Source organism: Euphorbia lathyris, chromosome 9, assembly GCF_963576675.1.
Source record: "Euphorbia lathyris chromosome 9, ddEupLath1.1, whole genome shotgun sequence".
Taxonomy (NCBI): domain Eukaryota; kingdom Viridiplantae; phylum Streptophyta; class Magnoliopsida; order Malpighiales; family Euphorbiaceae; genus Euphorbia; species Euphorbia lathyris.
In genome coordinates this window covers 61,738,924-61,754,989 of record NC_088918.1, presented here as the reverse complement: position 1 = coordinate 61,754,989, position 16,066 = coordinate 61,738,924, and the positions used below count along the sequence as shown (strand labels likewise).

The 16,066-nt window shown below is 37.3% G+C and overlaps 1 non-coding gene across 1 annotated transcript; it reads left to right on the top strand.

Moving 5' to 3' along the window:
* The first annotated feature begins 5,880 nt into the window (after positions 1 to 5,880).
* Positions 5,881 to 5,987, top strand: LOC136207782 (small nucleolar RNA R71). Its single transcript, XR_010676909.1, has one exon. It is a non-coding gene; the product is annotated as a small nucleolar RNA R71 (small nucleolar RNA).
* The last annotated feature ends 10,079 nt before the right edge of the window (positions 5,988 to 16,066 follow it).

Here is a 16,066-nt window from a genome sequence, read left to right as displayed (position 1 = left end):
ACAATGTGCAAAACAGCCCTTCAGTCACTTCCCTTTCTTCCCCCAATAATCTAAACATTGTTTTGGTTTTGTCATGTTCATCAGTACCCGTCCTAAGCTAACAAAAAATTCCGTAATCAGTGACGGGTAACTAAAAATTGGTTTGAATGCAAAATCATTCCATCCTAACCATTCTAAGAACTCACGAATAGCACCCGAGTTTCCCAATTTATCCAACACAGGAAAATCAAAATAGTGAATATGAGCAAGAGACATGACACGTAATCGATCATACCGGTCACCTTCTCGAGGAGATTTGAGGAGGAACGGACACTGGTACTGTTCGGATAAACGGCACCGTGGTTGAGGAATTGGGGCATTTGTCGCGGCTCGTGTTCGTGACGTGCTAACCGGCGGGTTGTTCTTTCTTCCTCTTTTTGAAGCCATGACAATGCTTAATTGGGAGAAATTTGAGTGGATTTGGTGTTTTGGAGAAAAAATGGAGAAGCTAGGGTGTGATTTGGGGTTTTTGGATTCAAGGAGTTTTTGAGGGATTTGAGTGTAAATGGTGAAGGATTGGAGGCGTAGGAAATGATTTGAGGTGGAAAGAGGGTGTTTAGACGGTGATTTCGCCGGAAAATGGCCGGAGATGGAGGGAGGGAGGCGAACTGGTGCTGCAAAAGAAAGAGTAAGATGAAGAACTGTTAGAAAGCAAAAGTAAATACGCAAAACTTAACCAGCTTTCGCTGGTTAAGTGACCACCTCGACGAGGTTGATAATAACCTCGACGAGGTTAGAATTACCCTCGACGAGGTTGTGATTAACCTCGTCGAGGTTCTGCATTAGCGAAACTAAACGTTTCGCTAATGCACCTCACTTCGACGAGGTGAGAATGCACCTCGTTGAAGTGAGGAATTCCAGAGACTTTGCAAAGTCTCTAGAACTTCACACTTCGTCGAGGTGTTAATTCACCTCGTCGAAGTGAGGAGTTCCAGAGACTTTGCGAGTCTCTGGAACTTTATATTTCGACGAGGTGGGTACACCTCGTCGAGGTGTACCTGTAGCCTCAATTTTTAATTTTTTTTTTATAATATTAAAAATAAAAAAAGATAAAAATAAAAGCAAACATAAAAATTAAAATAAAGAGGTTAGAAATATCGGGTTGCCTCCCGACAAGCGCTAAGTTTAACGTCGTTTAGCTCGACGTTATTGAGTGGCTAATTGCTCGTGGTCGGGGCATTGAGGTATACGAAGGAATCGTTCATGCTTGTGTCTCCGGCCTCGTATATTTTCACTCGTTTTCCGTTCACTTTGAATGGTGCCACCCCTTCTCGTTGAACTGTGACCACTCCCGAAGGAAATGTTTCGGTTACTTCATACGGCCCGTGCCATCTCGACTTTAACTTACCGGGAAAAAGTCGTAACCGAGAGTTGTATAGAAGAAATTTATCCCCCGGTTTGAATGTTCGCGGAATGATATGCTTGTCATGCCAACGTTTTGTCCGTTCTTTATATAATCTCACGTTTTCGTATGACGAAAGGCGGAATTCATCGAGTTCGTTGAGCTGCGTCAAACGTTTTTCTCCTGCAGAACACATATCAAAATTTAAAAACTTGAGAGCCCAAAACGACTTGTGTTCTAGCTCTACGGGTAGATGGCATGCTTTTCCGAAAACTAGACGATACGGTGAGGCACCTATAGGGGTTTTAAAAGCCGTCCTATAAGCCCACAAAGCATCGTCTAACTTAATCGACCAATCCTTTCGGGATGAATTTACCGTTTTTTCTAAAATACTCTTTAATTCCCGGTTTGATATTTCAACTTGACCACTTGTTTGGGGATGATACGGGGTGGTTACCCGATGGGTAACTCCGTATTTCGCCAACAATTGGTCAAATTGCTTGTTGCAAAAGTGCGTGCCACCATCACTAATGATCGCTCGGGGTGTTCCGAATCTAGTGAAAATGTTTTTCTTTAGGAACTTCGTAACCACCCGAGCATCATTAGTAGGTGAAGCAATCGCCTCTACCCATTTTGATACGTAATCTACTGCAACAAGCACAAACTGGTTACCAAATGAATTCGGAAAAGGACCCATAAAATCAATGCCCCACACATCAAAAATTTCACAAACCAATATACTCGATAGGGGCATTTCGTGTCTACGTGATATGTTACCCGTTCATTGACACTTATCGCAAGATTTTACGAACTCATATGCATCTTTAAAGATCGTAGGCCAATAAAACCCACACTGTAAGACTTTGGCAGCCGTGCGGTTTAGACCGTGGTGGCCACCGGGTTCACGTGAGTGACAAAACTCAAGTATAGATTTTACCTCTTCTTCTGGGATACACCTACGAATCACATTGTCTCCACAAACCTTAAAAAGGAAAGGCTCATCCCATAGATAGTGCTTTGCATCAGCGAAGAACTTACGTCTTTGTTGGTATGTGAGCCCGTGAGGAAGTATATTACCTGCTTGAAAGTTTGCGAAATCGGCGAACCATGGTAGTGTTGATACGCTAAACAACGATTCATCTGGAAAGAACTCCTTGATCTCTCTTTGCACGTCGGTTCTATGTGGTTCAAACTCCAATCGTGAAAGGTGATCGGCAACCACATTAGCTACCCCTTTCGTGTCTCGTATCTCCAAATCAAATTCCTGGAGTAGGAGAACCCATCTGATCAATCTCGGTTTTGCATCCTGTTTAGATAAGAGATATTTTAGTGCGGAATGATCAGTGTAAACGATAACTTTTGAAAGCACAAGATAAGAACGAAATTTATCAAAAGCGAAAACAATTGCTAGTAGCTCCTTTTCGGTTGTTGTATAATTTTGTTGTGCTTCATTCAACGTCCTACTAGCAAAGTATATCGGTTGAAAATTCTTATCTTTTCGCTGTCCCAAACATGCTCCAACTGCCAAATCGCTAGCGTCACACATTAGTTCAAAAGGTAAACTCCAATCAGGACTAATCATTATTGGTGCATCAATTAACTTTTCTTTCAATAGTTCAAAGGCGGATAAACATTCTTTAGAAAAGTTGAACTCAACATCTTTCATCAACAGTTGGGTTAATGGCTTTGAAATTTTCGAGAAATCTTTTATGAAACGCCTATAGAATCCTACATGTCCTAGAAAGCTTCGGATAGCCTTAACAGAATTAGGCGGTGGCAATTTTGCAATCACCTCCACCTTCGCCGGATCTACTTCTATGCCTTGACATGATACTTTATGGCCTAGAACAATCGATTCATTAACCATAAACTGACATTTTTCCCAATTTAGAATCAAATTAGTATCTTCACATCTTTTAAGCACTAGTTCCAAATTATGCAAGCAACTATCAAATGTTTTTCCAAACACGGAAAAATCGTCCATGAAAACCTCCATGAAGTTTTCAATCATGTCATCAAAAATTGCCATCATGCACCTTTGAAAGGTAGCCGGGGCATTACATAATCCGAAGGGCATTCTACGATAGGCAAAAGTTCCATATGGGCATGTAAAAGTTGTTTTCTCTTGGTCGTTTGGAGCAACCGGGATTTGCATGTATCCGGAATAGCCATCTAAATTACACATATAAGCATGTCCCGATAATCTTTCAAGCATTTGATCGATGAAAGGTAAAGGAAAATGGTCTTTCCGAGTGGCATCATTCAATTTTCGGTAATCAATACACATGCGCCACCCGGTTACCTTTCTTACCGGGATTAGTTCATTTTTTTCATTAGCTTGAACAGTTATACCTCCCTTTTTAGGTACGACTTGTACCGGACCTACCCAACTACTATCCGAGATTGGATAGATGATACCTGCATCAAGGAGTTTTAGAATTTCAGTTTTCACCACTTCCTTCATGCTTGGGTTTAGGCGTCTTTGAGGTTGGGCCGTCGGTTTAACTTGTTCTTCCATGAAAATTTTGTGTGTGCAAATAGAAGGACTTATTCCTTTGATGTCCGCCAATGTCCATCCGAAAGCTTTCTTGTGATCTTTGAGCACATTAATCAATTTCTCTTCCATTTCACCTGTCAAAGAAGAAGAAATTACGACAGGTAAGTTTGAGTTTTCACTTAAAAATGCATATTTCAAATGAGATGGTAAGGGTTTAAGGTCTAATTCGAGTGGCTCTTCCAATGATGATTTGGGCCTCGGTTTGTCCCCTCGAATGATTTTTTCATATTGGTCACGGATCCACATGCAATCCTCGGGGTCATAAGTCAAATTGGCAATTTCTCGATCTATCACGACCTCCTCTTGATTTAACCCGAGACCATTTAACATTACTTTTTCCAATGGGTCTTCACACATGTCATTCTGAAAAACATCTTTAACAACTTCGTCTGTTATATCAAGAAAGTTACAATGGTCAATATTGTCGGAAGGATATTTTAAAGAATTGAAAACATTAAAAATCACTTCCTCATCTTGTAACCGGAGAATTAATTTCCCTTGTTGCACATCTATAAGTGTTCTCCCGGTTGCTAGAAAAGGACGACCCAAAATTATCGGGACTCGATCATCCTCCTCCATATCAAGAACAATAAAATCAGCCGGAAAGATGAATTTATCCACTTTAACCAACATATCTTCTACAAACCCTTTGGGGTATGCAAGAGAACGGTCGGCTAATTGTAAGGAAACCTTAGTGGGTTTCGGCTCTCCTAAACCCAATTTTCGAAAGATACTTAATGGCATGAGATTTATGCTTGCTCCAAGATCACATAAAGCTCTTTCGAAATACATACCACCGATAGTACACGGGATAGAGAAACTTCCCGGGTCCTTCAATTTGGGTGCTAGTTTATTGAGTAGGATAGCCGAACATCCTTCTGTTAATTTCACTGTTTCATTATCCTCCAATTTTCTCTTTTTGGAAAGTATATCTTTTAAAAATTTAGCATACATAGGCATATTTTCCAAGGCTTCCGCAAACGGAATATTTATATGTAATTTCTTGAAAATGTCGAGAAATTTGGAGAATTGCTTTTCTTATTTCTCCTTGTTCAACCTTTGGGGAAATGGAATTTTTGTTTTGTAAGGTTGAACAAGTGGATCCGCAAAAAGCTTTGGAGGAGATGAATCTTGAGGTTTAGAAGTACTTACCTCATCCGTGGTATCTTTTACCTGTTTGCTCGGAGCCGATTGTAACTCTTTGTTGTTTCTCAATGTGATGGCTTTCACATGCTCCCTTGGATTTGTTTCCGTGTTGCTTGGAAGGGATCCCATAGGACGTTCGGACATGGCTTTTGCTAATTGGCTTATGCTCGTTTCAAGCCCTTTTGTGAACGTCTCTTGATTTCTCTTCCATTCCTCCATACCTGCAAGACGAGATTCCATTTTTGCAAGAATTGTTACAATAGCCGAAGCTTCATCACCGTTATTTCTCTTTTCATTAGGATTAAATCCGGGTGGAGGTCTTTGCGGATTTTGCACATTTTGATTATTAGTCCATGAGAAATTAGGGTGATTTCTCCAACCATTGTTGTACGTGTTGGAATAAGGATTAGATTGCTTAAAATTTCCCACAAAGTTTGCACTAGCGGTATCCCCAAGGAATGGGTTTGCCGCTTGACAATCCTCACTCTTATGTCCATTTAAACCACATAAATCACACAAATTATTTTTGTTCAAATTAGCCATTAATAGATCCAATTTTTTATTTAACTCATCAATGCCGGATCTTGATGATGAATCAACCAAATATGTTCCTGCTCTTATTTCGAGGTTTTTCTTCGCTTGCCAATGAGAGCACCTTTCCGCCAATTCTTGGATTAAATCATAAGCCTCTGTTTGGGTTTTCTTAAGAATGTTGCCACCTGCGGCGGAATCAATTGTGGCACAGTTAGCGGAAGATAAACCATTATAAAAAATACTAACCTGTTGCCACTTCTCAAATCCATGATGTGGGCATTTCTTCAATAGTCGACGAAATCGCTCCCACGCATCATATAGTGTCTCTCTCTCGGTTTGGCGAAAAGAACTTATCTCATTTTTGTACATCGCCGTTTTAGATGGAGGGAAGTACTTAGCTAAGAATTTCTTAACTAACTCATCCCATGTCCCAATGGATCCGGCCTCGAGAGAGTCTAACCAGTCAGCTGCATCGTCCCTTAAAGAAAAAGAAAACAACTTTAGTTTAATAGCTTCTGGTGGTACCCCATTTTGCTTAAGCATTGAACAATGTTTAACAAATTTATTTAAATGGGAGTTTGGATCTTCTCTCGGATCTCCGCCAAATTGATCGGAGTTTTGTATAAGTTGGATCATTGCCGGCTTGATCTCGAAGTTGTTTGCTCCAATGGTAGGTTCCACGATACTTGAATTCATGTCCAAACGGTTCGGAGTGAGTAGATCCATGATGGAACGTTCCTCTTGCGCCATGTTTGCTCTTCGATTAGCCAAGTTCCTGTGAAAAGTACGCTCAATTTCAAGATCGGGCAATAATAAAGGCCAACTTAAACTTCTTGTGTTCATAAAAACAACAAAAATAAAAGAAAATAAAACGTCTAAATTAATAGAAGCTTGACTAGATTAATATTATAATTCTACTATCCCCGGCAACGGCGCCAAAAACTTGATGCGCGTTTTACGTATATGTGCATGTGAAGGCAAGTGTACCTTAGTCGTGTATCAAGTAATAAAGTGAAAGTAGAGTATCGTTCCCACGTGGATGGTGATTATAAGTACTAATCTCTTTGCTTACTATCTATTATTTAAACAACCAAAATGTAGAGTTTGTTGGACAACCAAGCTAAGACTTAAGCAAGAAATGAAATAAAAATTACACAAATTAAGTGAGAGATTACTTATAATAAAAGAAACTAAGGCTTCTAGCTTCACTTAACTTCTTTGCTTGGTAATAACACTTAACCTCTTTTAAGTTGTTTTATCCTTTTTAAGATGGCGATTTTTCTTATTAACTAATAGTTCTCGAGATCGGTTCTAAACTCTCGACTAATTACTTTCCCTTGGTCCGGCTCAAGTAATTAATCAAGAGAAGCATTAAGTTTTCTTATTTCCAAACCTTCGATTTATTACTTTCCCTTGGTCCGGCTCAAGTAATAAATCTAAGATTTGTAACAAGATTAAATCTAAACCTTTTTAACCTACTTTACCTTGGTCCGGCTAAAGTGATTACTTAAGATTCAAGAAAAACCGCTCGAGTAATTAGTTCTAAACTTTCGATTAATTACTTTCCCTTGGTCCGGCTCAAGTAATTAATCCAAAGAAGCATTAAGTTTTCTTATTTCCAAACCTTCGATTTATTACTTTCCCTTGGTCCGGCTCGAGTAATAAATTAAAGATTTGTAATAAGATTCATGAAAAAACCTTAGAAAACCAATAAGCCACACTAAATGGTCATTAGGTCCAACTTATGAATTTCGATTAATCAATTTAATCACGGTCAATATAAACGATTAATTATATCCAAGTAGAGAGTTGGCCCATCTCCTACAAGCATTAAGAATCATAAGTTAGTTCTCCAAAAGGATAAAGATAACTTAAATAGGTTAAACGTAATTACCATATAATTAAGGTTAAGATCCACTTTTAGCCTTAGTTAAGAGGGGTTTAGCCCATCATTAGATTAAAACACATTTTAGAAAGATAGATAATAGAGTTCATATTAATAAAAGAGATTAAAGTTTAGAAGAAACTGTAGTGACGATTACCGAACGAATTTCTTCGGTAACTTGAAACTTACTTTTATTAGATGAACTTTTGCACAAACAACACTCTAACAACAATAAGAACAACACAAACAACTGATTCTTAAGGATAAGAATCAACAAAATAACATTATAGAGGGAAGAATTAAGCCTAAGCTTGGTGTGTCTTCAAATGGCACCCAAAGCCTCTTTTTATAGTAAAATGGTACACAAAATTCCAAAGACCAAGTCATCCTTATGGCCTCCCACTCCTTATCATCTGAATTTAGCATTTAAGAGAGCATGGGGGAAGATTTTAATAATTTAGGAGTTGAAATGTCAAAGGAATCTTAGGCTTCAACATATTCATCAACTTTGGATAATTTTCTGGGCCTGATGCACTTCGAATTTGGAGATGATTATTATTAGACATTTGTTCATCTTTCTCTTAGCTTTCCAACGCATTTTGAATTGCCTCAATCCGAGTCCGTATGAGGGAGATAAGTTGAAAATACGACAATGTGTCAAATCTGTCCTAGTGTGAACAATTGGACTTTATTTTACAGCACCTATCCGCGACGAAGTGCACGCTGGGTGTCACTAAAACTCCTTTTTCTGGTCCCTTTTACTCCCGAGTTGTCGCCTTAAGCCCCGACTTGGTTATTTTTGCTGAAAACCTTGCGAAAGCGCCTAGAAAACACACAAATTGGCTTAGATACATAAAATGAAGAAAATATACAAAAACCATTATTAAAATTTATTAAAATGGTACAAAATAACTAGTAATTAAATACTAAAAATGCTATAAATTACGACGATAACAATACCAAAAGACATAAGCTAGATAATTCGACTTACTTGTGGCATTGTCATTTAGGCCATATAAACAAAAGACGCATGCTTAAGCTACATCAAGATGGGCTTATAGATTCAATTGATTCTGAATCATTGGAAACATGCGAAGCATGTTTAAAAGGTAAAATGACAAAGACACCCTTTAGCAATAAAGGTGAGCGTGTATCAGACATTCTAGGATTAATACATTCAGATGTATGTGGTCCTATGTCGGTCTAAGCAAGAGGAGGATTCAGATACTTCATAAGCTTCATAGACGACCATACCCGATATGGTTATATCTACTTGATGAAGCACAAGTCGGAAGCTTTTGAGAAATTCAAATGCTTCAAGAATGAAGTAGAAAATCAATTAGGAAAGAAAATAAAGATACTTCGATCCGATCGAGGTGGCGAATAGCTTTCAGATGATTTTCTGAATTATGTAACTGAATGTGGGATATGCTCACAATGGACACCTCCCTATACACCACAACACAATGGTGTATCCGAGAGGAGGAACCGTACCTTACTAGATATGGTACGATCCATGATGAGCATAGCATTACTTCCAAAGACATTCTGGGGCTATGCCTTAGAAACTGCCCTCTTCACCCTAAATCGAGTACCAACTAAATCCGCTAGTTCCACACCATATGAATTGTTCGTTGGTAGGAAACCCACATTCTCATTCATGAGAGTATGGGGTTGTTCAGCATTTGTCAAACGCGTAGCGTCAGACAAACTAGATTCTAAATCTGATAAATGTTTCTTCATTAGATATCTGTTGAGCGATTTCCGCAAGTGCACGGTATACGCTTGTAGTAATAAAAGATATCGATCCCACAGGGAACGCTTTTTTAACAAAACTTATTTACAATCGGTTAAATTTACTTTTAGGTTTATGATATGGAAAAATCGTTTAATCGGTTTTGGTTTTGAAATAGCTAGAATAAGAATTAGATTAGAATATGAAGATGTTAGAAAATATCTGATTAAAAATGAATTTGCAAAACAGGAACATTTTAGTACTTTAGAAAAGTAAACAGGTATATTTGTTTGCATTAAGCAAAGAAACAACTTTAAACTTTGTACGAATTATAAAGATGAAATAAATGACGGAACCTCTAAATAATTGGCTTTGAACGCGACAAAACCCTTATCCGGGATAATTGCCCTTAACCAAATTAAAACTCTACCGAGATAATAATTTGCCTAAGTGTTCAACAAAGTTTCCTTGTAAAGATTTTGGATTAAATACGTTTTAATGAAAACACCAGCATCAATCCACTTCGGCTCATTTACCAAAGTGCTGCATAAGAATTTATCGAATAAAACAGACTTTATTAGATGAAATATAAATTGATACAAGTTTACAGAGAACATGGAGCATTGAATTCTTCGACGGCGTGCAAGTGAACGGGTTGTCAATCCTTTCCTTGGGTTTCGTTCGAGTTTGTCAGGCTCAGGGGCGAATCCTCTACTCAATCTTCTCGCTGAATCTTCGTAATAGAGACTGGGTCGGTCTACTACCAAAATGAAAACTAAACTGGAACAATGTCTAAACGCTACTGAATTTGTTATTAATTTGTAAACAATGTGTGTACATCATATTGCTTTGAACAGAATCGAAATCTAACTTCTGAATCACTTGATTCGGAATTTCTACATAAATTCTACACTAATTTCTTTCTTCTACACATATCACCCTCTTTCAACTCTCCATCAACTCTTTATTTATAGATGTTAAAGAGTCTTGATCGAAGTGTCGTGTCTGTTGTGAAGGATCGTGTCCGTTGTGAAGGAATGTCTTTATCCACCCGAACGATCGCGTTCCGTCGAAAACGAAAGTGTGTAACTAGGCTTCTAAATCTCCTGCTCGTACCGAGAATTATCAAATTCACTACCGAGAATGGGGGAGCATCAATTGTACTTCGGACGAAGGGTAAAATGGCTGAAGGACGCGTGTCGCGACCGTGAAAAGGGGAAGCCGCGGTCGCGGCACGGAGCATTTTTCATTTTTTCGCTCTCGTTCGTGTCCTCGACTTGGCGTTATTAATTTTCGTCGTCTTCGACTCCTTTTGTAGGGCTTTTCTTCTATTTTTGAGCTATTTTTACTCCTATTTGGATTTTACCAAATATTTATGTACCTTGCATGAAAGAAACATATTCGAAAGTAAAAGCTTTCTAAATAGTTATAAACAGCATAAATTCGTAGCAATATTGATGTAATTATTGATAATATTTTAGGTATATTTTGGGCTTAACAAATCTCCACACTTAATCTTTTGCTAGTCCCGAGCAAAATTTCACTGAATTTATTCTCTAACTAATCTTTTTATGAAAATAAAACATATATCTCTGTATTATCTTTTAAATTAGTTAAGCCGAAAAGACTTACTTCGCATGGAAAATTTATACGCAAAATATCAAACTAACTTAGTATAAATACGATATATCATTCGTCTTGTATTTCCAATTTTTGTATTGACGCATTCAGGACAATGTATAAGCACGCATGTTATTGAGTTTTTCCGTCTCAAGGCATTTCAAAGCACAAAATTTTCTTTCCCAAACCTAAACTAATATATGAGATATATTATATTTAAATAAGTACTTGAAATTTAATTTATTTGCTTGGTTACGCCCGAAATAAGGGTGGTTTCAACCGTAACCTTGTACGTATATATTGCTTTGTGTTTGCTTAAGAGGTACCGACCATGCCATGGGTGGACGTAATCGTTACTTTAAACTTATACACGCTTATTATTTTTAAAAACGTTCCTTCCATACCTCGATTGTGATAAGGGTGGTCGCAACCGTGGCCAAAAGTAAACGGTACTTAATTTTCTTCCCTTTCATACCTTGATTGTGATAAGGTTGGTCTCAATCGTGGCCAAAAGTTAAGAATTCAACTAATTGATTAATTAATATGAATTATAAAATTATAAGCTGGGAAAAAGAAAAATAGCACATTCATCCTATATTGACTTAAAATTCAACATGTATTATGGCTAAAGTTTCCTTAAAAACTTCAATTGGTGTTAATGTAAGACGAAATCAAACCGAGCTAAAATTGTTAGTTCAATTTAATGCCTATAAACCTAATTGAAAATTTAAAATAAGATTTATTCTATTATGAATTGCATGATATAAAAATAGAGATCGAAATAAAGAATTTATTTACTTAAAATCATTCACTCGAGAAAATTTTACTTAAAATCGTATCGGAGATTCATGAAAAAATTTGAAAATATATTACCCGTATAGAAATATTGTTTCTATCGATAATGATAACCTAAACAAATAATCATATTAACTTATAAAATGTTAAGTTATGTGTTGCAATATATATATATGTGTTGCATTTGCATGAATATCATTTGTTGCATTTATTATTTGTTTTGCAAAATAAAATCTTTGTTGCATTGATTCGTATTTGTGTAGAAATTGATATATGTATGTCTCCTCCCACACTTAAATTGGACCATGTCCTCATTGGTGCAAAAATAATGGAGAAAACATAAAATACGAAATAAGGCATACGAAACAAAGATTGAAACTTGTAGAAAAGTAAACGTTCAACATAAAAGTAAAAATTGTACCAAACATAAGAAAATGAAAATTGTACCAAATTATAACAAGATAAAAAAAATAATGAAAGGAAAACAACCTAAGCATGAGGTGGTGAATCGGGAGGTGTAGGTGACGTCTCCACATTGCGGCGTCGGAAAAAGAAAAGCATCTGATGCCGAGTCGATCGATGTTCACGCCTCAAAAGGTTAAGGTTGTCATTCATCACCATATTGTTTTCAACCAAATCATCAATTCTTAAGTTCATTTGACGGTTGTTGGAATTGATTTGGTCCAAAATCCTCCGCAAATCTACCGGATTATCCTCCGCTTGAGGTGCTTGGGGTTGTGCTTGAGCTGGTGGTTCATCATCCCCTCCGCCGCCTTCGGTACCTACAAATTGAGAACTTGAAGCGCCACCACCCATAGTGCCACGAAGATGGGCAATTCGGGTAGCATAGGAAATAAAGACGGGAGGTCCTTGGGGAAGCAATAAATGAGCTCGCTCAAGAGCCGAGATGTCCAAAAGCGGAACGTACCCACAGTAGGTGGACATGTCATAGTCGGCCAATTCACCCCGTGCTCCCAACACAAGTCCGGTGATAAAATTACAAAGAGGGATTTGAATGGTAGTAGCCCTCGAAGCACGGAATAAATTGTCAAACATAATACCAATGCAATCAATCCTCAAACCTTTAAGCAAACTATCCAAAACATACAAATCCCAAACTTGAATCTTTGAACTCTCAACACGACCAAACAAGGAGAAACTCAAATACTTATGAAAGAAGAACACACAACTGTCCTTAATCAACTTGCTTGAAGTGTTTTTTGAATTAAAATAATCTTGATCCGAGAGAGTTCGCCAAACAGCATCATTATCAAAATCCTTAGGCTTATCATAAAAATCAGAAGTAGGGAAACCAAACATATTTCCCATTGCTTCATAGTCAATGGTATAAGGTATACCATTACTCCTAAAAGAAATTGAAGTTTTCTTCTTGTTCATGGACAAAGTGACCAAAAATTCCACCACATATTCATTAATACGCGGGAAACGCATATTAACGAATTCTTGCCAACCCAAAGCTTCAATAAAGGCATCAATTCGAGTAGAGAAATTCAATGTTCTTACCGAATGGAAGTCTAAGAAGTGCATATCCACAAATTGGCAGTCGGCTTGTGAAAAATGTTTGAAACAAATGGCTTCTTCCTCCGAATAGATGTCAAAATAAGCTCCGCATTGAACCCGAAGGCGATTAGCTTCCGTAACGGCGGGCTTGTTACCAACACGCTTAGTCCGAACCATGGTGATGGTGTTTAGGGGCTTAGGGTTTGAGAAAAAGAAGAAGAAGATGAAGAAGTGGAGAGAAAGACCAAAGCTTGAAGATGAGGTTGGGGGTTGTGAAATGGAAGTGTTTGAAAATAGGAAATATGATAGAAATTGGAGTGAATAAATTGGGAAGAGGAAATGTAGATTTTTGGGGAAGAGTTTAGAGTAAGGGATTGGGTAAAAATAGAGGTGATGTGAGGTTTGTGTAAGAGATAGGTTTATATAGGGCGATTAGGTGAATGTATAGGTAGAATAGGAATAGGAATAGGCAAAAATATTGGCAAAATCGCAATCAATAGGGCAGAAATCACGCGTGTCGCGACCGCGAACGGCAAAGCCGCGGCCGCGGCACGGGAATTTCAGGCAAATTTCGCCCTGAAATCTTGCCAAAGTTGCTGCTCATACCGAGAATTTCTTAATTCTCGGTAGAGAATTGGGTAAGGTGGCCAATTTTGGTGCCTTTTGACTTAGTTTGTGCATTTTTTGTTGTGGAATGGTTCCTGGACTTAATATTAAGTGTTCCTGTACTTAAAACTAAAATAAATGACATTAATTGCAAGGAAAACCAAAGGTTTAACCTTAATAAATTGAATTAAAATAAATTTATTATGAAGAATTAATGAAACTTAAATGTGCATTTATGCATATAAGTTAAGAGAACCACATTAAATGCATAATAAGGGCATGTTAATACATATTTAATACATGAATTGAATTGATTAAATGTAAACTTAATTCATTGAAAATAAATTGAGTTACAAAATAAAATTAAACGTGGATAAATGTGTGGAAAAATAGAAAAACATATTTAGTTCAGGTGAATCCTTTTTATCTGAATATGAGTAAGAGTAATGAGAGATCCATATGAGAATATGCTAAGTATAGATAATGGATCAAATGGATAATTCTAATAAAATTAAGAATTGAACTAAATAAGATTTTTATTAAATAAACATATGTACAAAATAATGAAAACAAACCAATAATTAAAACAAAACAAAATATATACAAAAATAACAATGAAAAACAGAAACTATTCTACATAGTCATCCCTATCTAACGGGATATTTCTGGCCTTAATACGATCAATTTGAAACTGCACGAAAGTTTCACGTTCCGGTGCAGACAAAAATTGAGGCCCTGCTCGAAAGACACATTTCACAAGTCCTTCGTGCTCGAGAAATTCATAGTCAATTGTCGGGAAGAATTCATCATCACTCCAGGGAACATCAATAGTACCCTTTGAACCGAGAATTATTCCACAGATTATATTGCCGAACCCAATCTTCTTATCTTTGGATCGAGAAGCGGCGACAAGACCTTCCATCAGAAGTTTGGAAGAATCCACTACATTGCCCTGGAATATATCTCCAAGAACATACAAATTAGTGTCACGGACCACACTACTGAATGTGCGCCCGAATAAACTGTGACACAGGAATTTGTGTAAATACAGCATGGAGTTGGAGCGAAAAGAGTGATTATAGGCGAGTTTTGAATTGAATTGCCAGAATCCAGTGAGCATTCTCCAAATGTCCGAGGATGTCATGTCTCGTCCAGGATGACATTTGATTGTATCCCTTGGGGGAAAACCAAACCAAGCATGCAACTCGGGATAGCCGAAAGTGAAGATTTCGCCTTCTCGACGAAAACTGAGACGTACTCGGCGTTTATTAGTAAAACGAACGGTATAGAAGAATTCGAGTATCCAGTCGCCTATTATTGAAAATCGCATTTGGGCGAATTTTGTCCACCCTAGGTGCTCCATATAGCGGCTCATGTCATCAGTAATGCCTAATTGGCTATTAAGAAATTCATCCATATACAATATTCCGGTGAAGAATTTGTAACGGTGATTCCAATAACGTCTACCTTCATCGTGGTTGAAGATAGGGAAAGGCGCCCCATATCGCTTGGATAAGTCTGGGCATTTGTTGATTGAGGCAGCATTGTGCCTAGGTGATTTGTATTTGGTAGGCATAGTGCAAAAGTTAGTGTTACTTTAGCAAAGAACGGTATTTGTGAAGAAAAATCAGAGTTCTGACAAAGATGAAAAAGAATTGTAACAGAACTTGAATCCTCTAAGATTAATGTATAAGAGTTTAGGATGAAAAGAGGTATTGTTTTAATTATGAAAAGGTATAATTTGTACCTTTCTGGAATGAAGAAACTTAATGTTTCAATTGCCAAGAGGTTCGTCGAAAGGGTGAGAGTGTTTCAGGCCTGATAGTGCAGGAAACACGCGTGTCGCGACCACGAATGGCAAAGCCGCGGTCGCGACACGCTGATTTTCATGCGAAAATCAGGCATCAAAGCCATCTCCTGATTCACGGTAGAGAATTTAAAAATTCTCGGTATGAACAGAGAAATTCGAACCTGTTTGTGACATTCTTAAATGAAGGGATTCTCGGCAGGGAATTCTAAATTCTCGGCAGAGAATTGCCAGAAACTTCAAATTCATCTTAATTTCCTAAAAATCAAATCTAAAATTATGAAATATAAATATTTTATGTATTTAAATTATAACATAAAGTTATCTAATAAAAATGGCATTTTGAAAATAAAATAAAATAATAATAAAAATAAATAAAATAAAATCATAAAAACAATAAAACAAAATAAACTGTGTAAAATAAACTGAGTAATTCATACGTCAGATAATCTTGTTACGAACTCAATTCCTAGTTGGGA